The sequence below is a fragment of the Melozone crissalis genome, unplaced genomic scaffold (assembly GCF_028551555.1).
Source record: "Melozone crissalis strain CALT ecotype California unplaced genomic scaffold, PUWL_Pcris_2 ptg000006l_1, whole genome shotgun sequence".
Classification (NCBI taxonomy): domain Eukaryota; kingdom Metazoa; phylum Chordata; class Aves; order Passeriformes; family Passerellidae; genus Melozone; species Melozone crissalis.
Genome location: NW_026535784.1, coordinates 47687149 through 47695099, shown reverse-complemented (window position 1 = coordinate 47695099; position 7951 = coordinate 47687149).

Sequence of the window (7951 nt, the reverse complement as noted above, 5' to 3'; positions counted from 1 at the left end):
TGCTGTGCACTTGCATGGTTGGAGGCTAGATACAGAAGATGCAGCCTCCCAGCCCTTGTGCTGACAGTCTGTCTGCCAGTGTCTGTCTGCAGCTCTTTCAAGGTGCCTCTGCTCCTGGAGATCTGAGGGACAGCCTCTGGCTATGCCAGGGGTCCTGCTTGAGGCAGAGCTGTTGTACAGTCTCCAGGCTTGGTCTCTGGGAGAGCCCTGGGGAAGTCTGATGTGATAAAGATGCAGTTTTAATTTATTTATTTTTTTAGCTTCCTTGGAGAGTGCTGGGAGTCAGCTTGCTCTGAGAAGTCTGTGAATGACTGATATTGCTCAAAAGGAGACTTCAGCTCAAAATGTGTGGTTTTCTAGGCTCACTGTGATGTTCTCAGACTGCTTTTGGGTAAGTGCAGAGTCAGGTAGCTCAGGATGGCTCTCCCTGAGCTTGCTCTCGTGGGTCAGGACTTTATCCAGCTCTCTGCATCTGACAGTACAGTTGTTCACTTTGGTTTTCCCTATCAAACTGCCTTGCCGGGCTCTCATAGTAGTAGTGGAGTAAGTACATCCAGAATTATCTATTGTTAGTGGGCACAGGGACTTCCAGACCTCTTATGTCTTCTTTGGATGGATAAAAAAGAAACTGCTCAGTAGTTTTCAGTAAACAAAAATGAGCTGAGGAAAAAACAAATTATACTCCATTTCTTATCTTCCAGCTCCTGGTAACACTTTGAAAGTTGTTTTGTACCATTACTTCAGCTTGTTCAGTCTGGATGGTGGGTTATTTCCAACCCATGATCTTGTGGGATTGAGTTAGTAACACGGTGATCTAAAACTTGGCTGATTTTCTTGTATGCTATTTCCTACCAAAAAAGAGTAAAACCAGAGGAATTTTTACTTTTTACTGCTACTTTTATTCAATCAATGCAAAATTACCTGTCACAGAAGTATTTTTAAACATGAGGCAGTATCTTTGCCCAGCTTTAAACAGAGGTATGGGTACCCCCAGTCCATGAAAACCATTGCCAGTCCAGACCTCTGGACCCCTTTTTCTGCTTGTAACCACAAATCACCCTGCAGCCATCTGCAAACATCAGCTCATTTTTATAAGTATAAAATGGAGTGTAAATGGTTTAAGTGAGATGCAGGCCCATCTTCTGATGTGCTTGAAATAACAATAGAAGCAGTTGACTGCAGTTTCTGTGGGTACACTTGGTCTCATTCATGTGCCTTCTCTATTGGCAATTGCTGCTCTGCTGTGCTAAAAAGCTGAAATACAAAAATGCTCTGTCAAGTGTCATCTGGTTTATAATGGATAGTTTGTGAACAAAGACAAACTGTGGGCTTTATGAAAAGCAGAATATTGAGTAGAATGAATCCCAAGGATAAGCGTTCATTTGTTTTGTGAGCTTTATATCTAAATCATAAATAAGGCATAACAATTTAAATCTCCCTTCTGAATTAATCTGATATGGCTCTGAAACAGTACTGATAGTTATGATCTTTTTCTTTCCCTTCAGTGCCCAGGTAAGCACTGTCTTTATTGCCCTTTGTGCTGTTTAATTATCTAGTGGCATTAATTGCTGTACCTTAAAAATAGATTACCATGAATTCACATGTCCTGTGATTGGCTTATGTGGTAAATCCATACATGGCTACAAGAAATATCTGAGTCTGTTTATGAGCCCTTAAGTGCCCACAGCTATTGACAGTGTATTTTAATGCAGCTATTACTATTGTTGTTTATTCTATTACACTGTGATTAGGTTCCACAATTAATTTTAATTATTACTAACCTTGCATTAATTTTCTAAGCACCTCAGATATTGGCAATAAATATATATGGATGAATAGTGAACTGGAAAAAAATAAGGGGCTTGTGCTTTCAGCAAAGTGACTTGAGAGGAATTATGGAAACACCCCCCTCCTTTTTTAAAAAACTAATGAGTAGCAACATTTTACTATGTAACAGACATGCAAATTAAAAAGGAAGTCCTGGCACAAGGTACAGCCTTGCTCATCATGAGCTGGTATCTACAAGATTTTTTTTTTAAATGTGGACAAAACAGTAGATAGAAGCAGCCACTATTGAAGATTATTTGAAGTTAGCTGAACAGTAAAGGTCACAGGGAAAGGAGTGGCGTTAAGTTCTAAGGAAAATATGGCTGATACTTGAACTTTGCTAATGAAGCAATTGTCTAAAGTGTGGAGGCCAATACAACAGCAGAAGAAAATTGGCAAAGAAAATAGAAACGAAATCCAAGGCATTTAGCACAGCTTCTGTATTTGTAAGTCAGAATCCAAAGCAGCTCCTACTTTGCTCAGGAATGGGAGGAGATCCCAGGGTTTTGTTTTTTCTGCAGTTATTCCTTTATTCCAGGCAGGAATAAAGGATGTTTCAGTGGGCGGGGCTGAAGGGGAGTTGGTAAGGGTAGAAATTGTGCAGACTCTGAATCAACCATCACCTCCCGGGACCTGCAGTGGAAGCCAGGGGCAGGTTTGTCTCTGAGAACCCCAAATGTCAGGGAAAACTGAAGGAACAATGTCATCTCTCTTTCTCCTTCTGAGCATCAACTGAGTCAGTCCAACTGGCACAGGATTGAAGAATAATCTCAGTTGTTTAAGTTATTCTTGTATTGACTGAGGAAGCCCATGTATAATGTAATCATGCTGATGATTTAAAAAAAGGAAAAGATGAAACATCATTCTGAGCATTCTTAAAAAAAAAAAAAATCTGTGGTATCTTTCTTCTTAATTTCCTCATGCTTCTTAATTTGCATGTCAAATAAAACCTCCCTGACTGATTTTGATGACATTGCAAGCGTTCAGCTCTGAAGACAATCAGTGTACATTGTCACACATTATCAGATAACCACTGACAAACTACCTAAACATGTGCTTCACAGTCTAATGTGTAATGATTTTTCTCATGAAATTAAGAAAAATCGAGATCACTACAAAACTGTGCCTATTGTTTGGGAACACATTATGTGCAGAGCTGGAAAATGAGAGTCGGGTCAGGGAATGTGACTGGGCTTCCTTTTCCCTCTGCCTCTAAGGCCTATTTAGCCTTGAGACATTTACCATATGCTGCAGATTGTTTTAACCATGAGTGCTCCATATCTTTATGGATATGGAGCTACCACTGGGCTTTCACTGTTACTGGACTTTCAAGGTCATTTTTGTGAACCAAAGAATTATGCTGATATTGCAGACATGTCAATTCTGATCTTAGGGTTGTTTTCCCTTTTTTTTTTCCCCCATGAATAAATTTAAGCATCTGTGAACAGCCATTGGTTACCTTGCAGTGTGAACCTGAGGCAGAGAGAGAAGAGTGTGTGCATGTATATATTGCCTGGCAGGGGGTATGTCTTCCTTTAAACTATGGGAAACGTAGATATTGCATTTTCATATCAGGCACATTGAGCTCAGCCAGTTATCCCACTTGGTGAGGTGAAGTGATCCATACTAAAGGTACTTTTCAGCAATATCTCTGCAAATGTCATAGAAACCATCTCTTTATCGATGGCAATTATTTTTTTCCCAGTGGAATGACATCCCAGTTGTATAGGACAAAACAATAGGAAGGTGCAAAATTGGCCTTGTCAACTCTGATAGACTTGGTTGAATGCACAGCAATAAAGAATAACTACATATATATGCTTTCTTATCCTAGGATATTTTTTGTTTGTATCATGTTTGTTTGTATCACTTTTCTCTATATTGTGGTTCGCAGAAAGAGGGAAATAGCTACGCAATGCTATTATTAGGTGTTACCTATAAACATGGTTTGCATTAGTTTGCTGTGCTGATATGTTTTTTTTTTTTTTTTTCTCCTAAGAAAGACACGGTCAGAACTTTTTTTTCTAAATGGGATTTGCACGTTGTGCATCATTTAACAAGGAATGAAAAGATGCAAGGGCATGTACAGGTTTTACCTCATTTGAAAGGTAAGCTTGAACTGCTTAAGGTTTGGTAACAAAAAAAACCACCAGAGTGAGAGCTTTTTCTCTGGCCTGTTCCCAGGATTTTCTGAGGGGCCTCCTTGTCCTGTCCTTCACTTGTCTGAGTCTTGGGTCACTTCCTCATGGCTGGAGGGCTCATGGAGAGCCCATCACACGAGGCAGGAGCATTCCTCAGCCATCCACCTTCAGTACTTTATCCTTCAGCTGCAAAGGGGCCAGGGAACAACTGAAAAATAATGTAAAATGTTTGCCAACACACTGCTGTCATTGTGTGAACAGAATGCTGAGCGTCGTGTTGCAGACACACCTCTTCTCCCTGTTGATAAGAAATTATTTGGGTGTTAGGAACTTGCTGGCTGACTGGTATGAGAGTGTTGCTTAACAGCTCCTACCCACAGATGTTGGATTTTTGCCTTTTGTTTGGATGCAAACACACCTGAGATACTGCAGAGGACCACCGTGAAATTTTATGTTGAGGGCTTGCCTCAGGTGCTGCCTTCAGCCTGTGGCTCAGGGTGGAGGGAGAAGGGGACAGTGAGGAACTGTGCTCAGACACCCTGTGTCAGAGGGGTGCTTAGAGGGAAAGGCAAGCCCTGAGAGCCCCCTTGGGCTGAGCAGGACCCCTCTCTTCTCTCCTCTCCTCTCCCCCTGAGCTCTCAGCCTGGCCTCTGCCACGGGGATGGGAGGCGCTCCAGCCAAAGGGATGTGTTCACTTCCCCAGCAGCTGGACAAACCTGACTGTCTGGTTCTGCCCTGGTTCACACGGGCTGCTCACCGAGGAGATCAAAGCCTGTTTATTTCTGGCACAAGACTTGATACAGATTCCTGTGGCTCTATGGAAGCAGGGCATGGATGGACTCTGACCATTGCAATAACCCCAGATCCACCAAGATGTCAACGCTCCCCACCATGCCTTTTGGAAAACAGCCTTTCTTTTATCTAGCAATATCTAACTTCATCTAACTTTCTCTACCAATTAGTTTGTAGTGATCAAAGACATCAAATTCTCTTGAATATTTGTTGTTTTTGAGGTTTTATGGATTAAGTAATATCAGATTTTCAGGCGTCCATGTGAAATAGTTGTGAAACAAGATGATCCACTGACTGGTTTAATGTTATGCCATAATGCATGGCTTGATTCAGCTTTGAGCTTCAGCTGTGTCTACCTGCCGTTATAACTGAGAGGTGAATCACTGCCTTTCTTGGTCACTGCCCCTTTTGGTGGTGTTTGGGATGTATGACTAGAAAAAAAAAGGTTTGTCCGAGTTAGAAACTTCCTGTTGCTTGATCCTAACCTGTTGTAGTTAATTATCTGTGTACCTACCATCCTAATGTTCAAATACTTTTATTTGTTCATTTTCCTTACTTTCCTAAGAATTTTTGCCAGCTTGTGAAGAGGCTGGTTAGTTCACAGCCTGTCCCCCACAACTCTTTACCACATCACAAGCTCTGTCATATGTTAGGGTGACTGGCACTGAGTCATACTTTCCTTTATTGTACCTGCACTTTTTTTCTTCCATAATCAACTTTACTCATATTCTTTCCTGCCTTTATTCAAGTAATAATTCTCATGCTAATGGAATTTTGTTTGGCCCTGTAGCTCTTAGCTGAAGTTTGTCTATGCTTTCCATTGTGAAGATCAGTTTAGATTTGAGGGGTTTTTTTGTGGTTTTTTTCTGCCAATAGCTGACATGGGTGATGAGCAAGCAGTGTGCTTCTCTAAATCCCTTGTGAAAAACTGAGTAGGATGCCTGTACAATTTGCAGTACTTTGCCAGAGGTAAAAGCAATGTTAGAGCTCTCTTGCTAAAACCATTGCTCTCTCCTCTGCCTCATGATTTTTTCTGGCAATCCCCCTTTGACAGGGGCTGATTTGACATCTTAGAGGATCCACAGACAAATGTCTGTCGTGGTAAAGATGCTCCAGAGTGCTGCAGGGCTTGCAGAGTAGCCAGGGTGGCCAGCACCACCATCTCAGGATTTCCACCTGTGTCTGAACACTCACTGTGTATTCAGCATCCAGGCCTCAATTGGGCATCCAGGCTCCTTTGAAAAAAGGTTAAGAAATTTAGAGAAAGGGATCTTCTCAAACCAGGAAACCCCATGCTGCTTGTGACAGCTAGAAAGTGACTATTAAAAGAAAGAACTGGAGTTTATGTATGTGCCACACTCCTCTTCCTTTGGGGTCCAAAGTGTGACCCTTTCCTGGGGGTTTATTCCAAAATGTGGCATTACTTAGATAGATCTTTGAATGGCCCTGCTTTGAGAGGGATTTGTACCTGGTGTCTTTCTGAGATCACTTCTGACCCAAACAATTCCTGCCTGGGGGGAACTGGGTGGAGGTACATGGAAGAACATTGCCTTGTTTCCAGGGATTGGGATTAAAGCAGCAGCATGTGAGAGACCCAAATTCACGTTCCTGTCCTGCCTGTTTCACAAAAACAAGAATCCCTCTGTTCTGCTCCTCAAGGGGCTGTCCAGACAAACAGGTTAATAGACACTGGAGAGCTCAGGTTTCTTTGTCTTGAGGAGTTTACCTTGAGAAAGAGACAACTGGGTGTTGGCTCCGTAGGTTACTGCAATTCCCTGCAAGTGCAAAAGACTGGGTCGATAAATGTGGAGTTATTTGTGAAGTGCACACAGGGAAGAAAAGAAAATAGCTTTCCATACAGTGTGCTTACCTCAATCAGATAGCTGGGTTGAGGGGGATCTGAATGTTTTTCTCTGGCTTCACTGCACCAGTAGATGTTTTGGTTGTTGCTATGCCTTCAAAAGCTTTCTAGCTCTTTGTGGAATGTCCCCATATATGCTGTAAACTGCATAGCAATGTCAAAACCATGTTTACAAACCATGCTAGCAGCCAGCCCAGTAGTGAGGGATAGGAGCAATCCTTGAATGAAGCTAAAAGGTATCCTCCTTTTACCTGGCTAATCTCACCATGGCATGACCACCATGAGGTCCAGGAGGCTTTCTGCCCATTTTTATTTTGTTTTGGTTTGGTTTTTTTTTTCTCAAGAAAGAAAGTCTGACTCTACAGTATGAAGAGACTTCCTTCTATAAATACTGCAATTATGGGCACAAGGGTGTTTTACAACCAGTGCTGAACACAATCTCTTCTTTACCTGCTAGGTAAATACTAGAATCAGAGCTTCTAGAAATGTTTGCTGCAGTAGGTGACAGCACATCCCCATAATATGGTAAGATTGAGCCAAATAATTCTATGTCAAACTCTAAACTTCTACACACGTGCATACATAAAATTCTACTGATGTAATGGATTTTCTACTGCACAGGAAAATGTTTGGTTTGGATTTTTTTCCCACTCTGGTTTGCAGGAGTAAAATATTTCAGTATGCATTAAAAAGCATGCACTTAAATTGTAAGTCAATTGACTAGTTTCTATAAAAAGTAAAATCAGTATTTTCAGGCATTTCATTAGAATAAAAAAGAAGTCTGCTGCAAGAATAGCTTCAGCCCTCAGCCCAACTCACATGCTTGGCTAAATTAATATGAGAGGAACTGAAATAAGTGAGTCTGGATCAAGTCCAAGTCAAAATTAGATTGCAGCAAACCCAACATTGAAGTCAAAGGTAATTTTCCAATTGATATTGGTAGATAGAGGATGTTGGAGCCAAGGAAGATGCTGAAAAACCTGACATTTCTGTTAATAGTGCTGTGTTGAGGATATACCTGCTTCAGATTTTGCCACCTATTTTCTGCACAGGGAAGGTGCAGGCAGCAGGCTGAGACAAAATGGTTGAACCCAGGATTTAAGGGCTGAAACTCTAAGTCAGCATCCTCTTAGCAGGCTAGTTATGGAATTCAATACTCTAGAGCCAAACTGGCTGCTCTAGGAATACACTGTTAAATACCTGATCACTCTTCTGCTGGAACAACCTAGGTATTTCCACACTAGAGCACATCCAGTGGCATCATTTCCCTTGCTGTGAAGAGAACCTGTGAGGACCTTTTAGATAATTGGGTTGCTGGGCTTTTTCACAC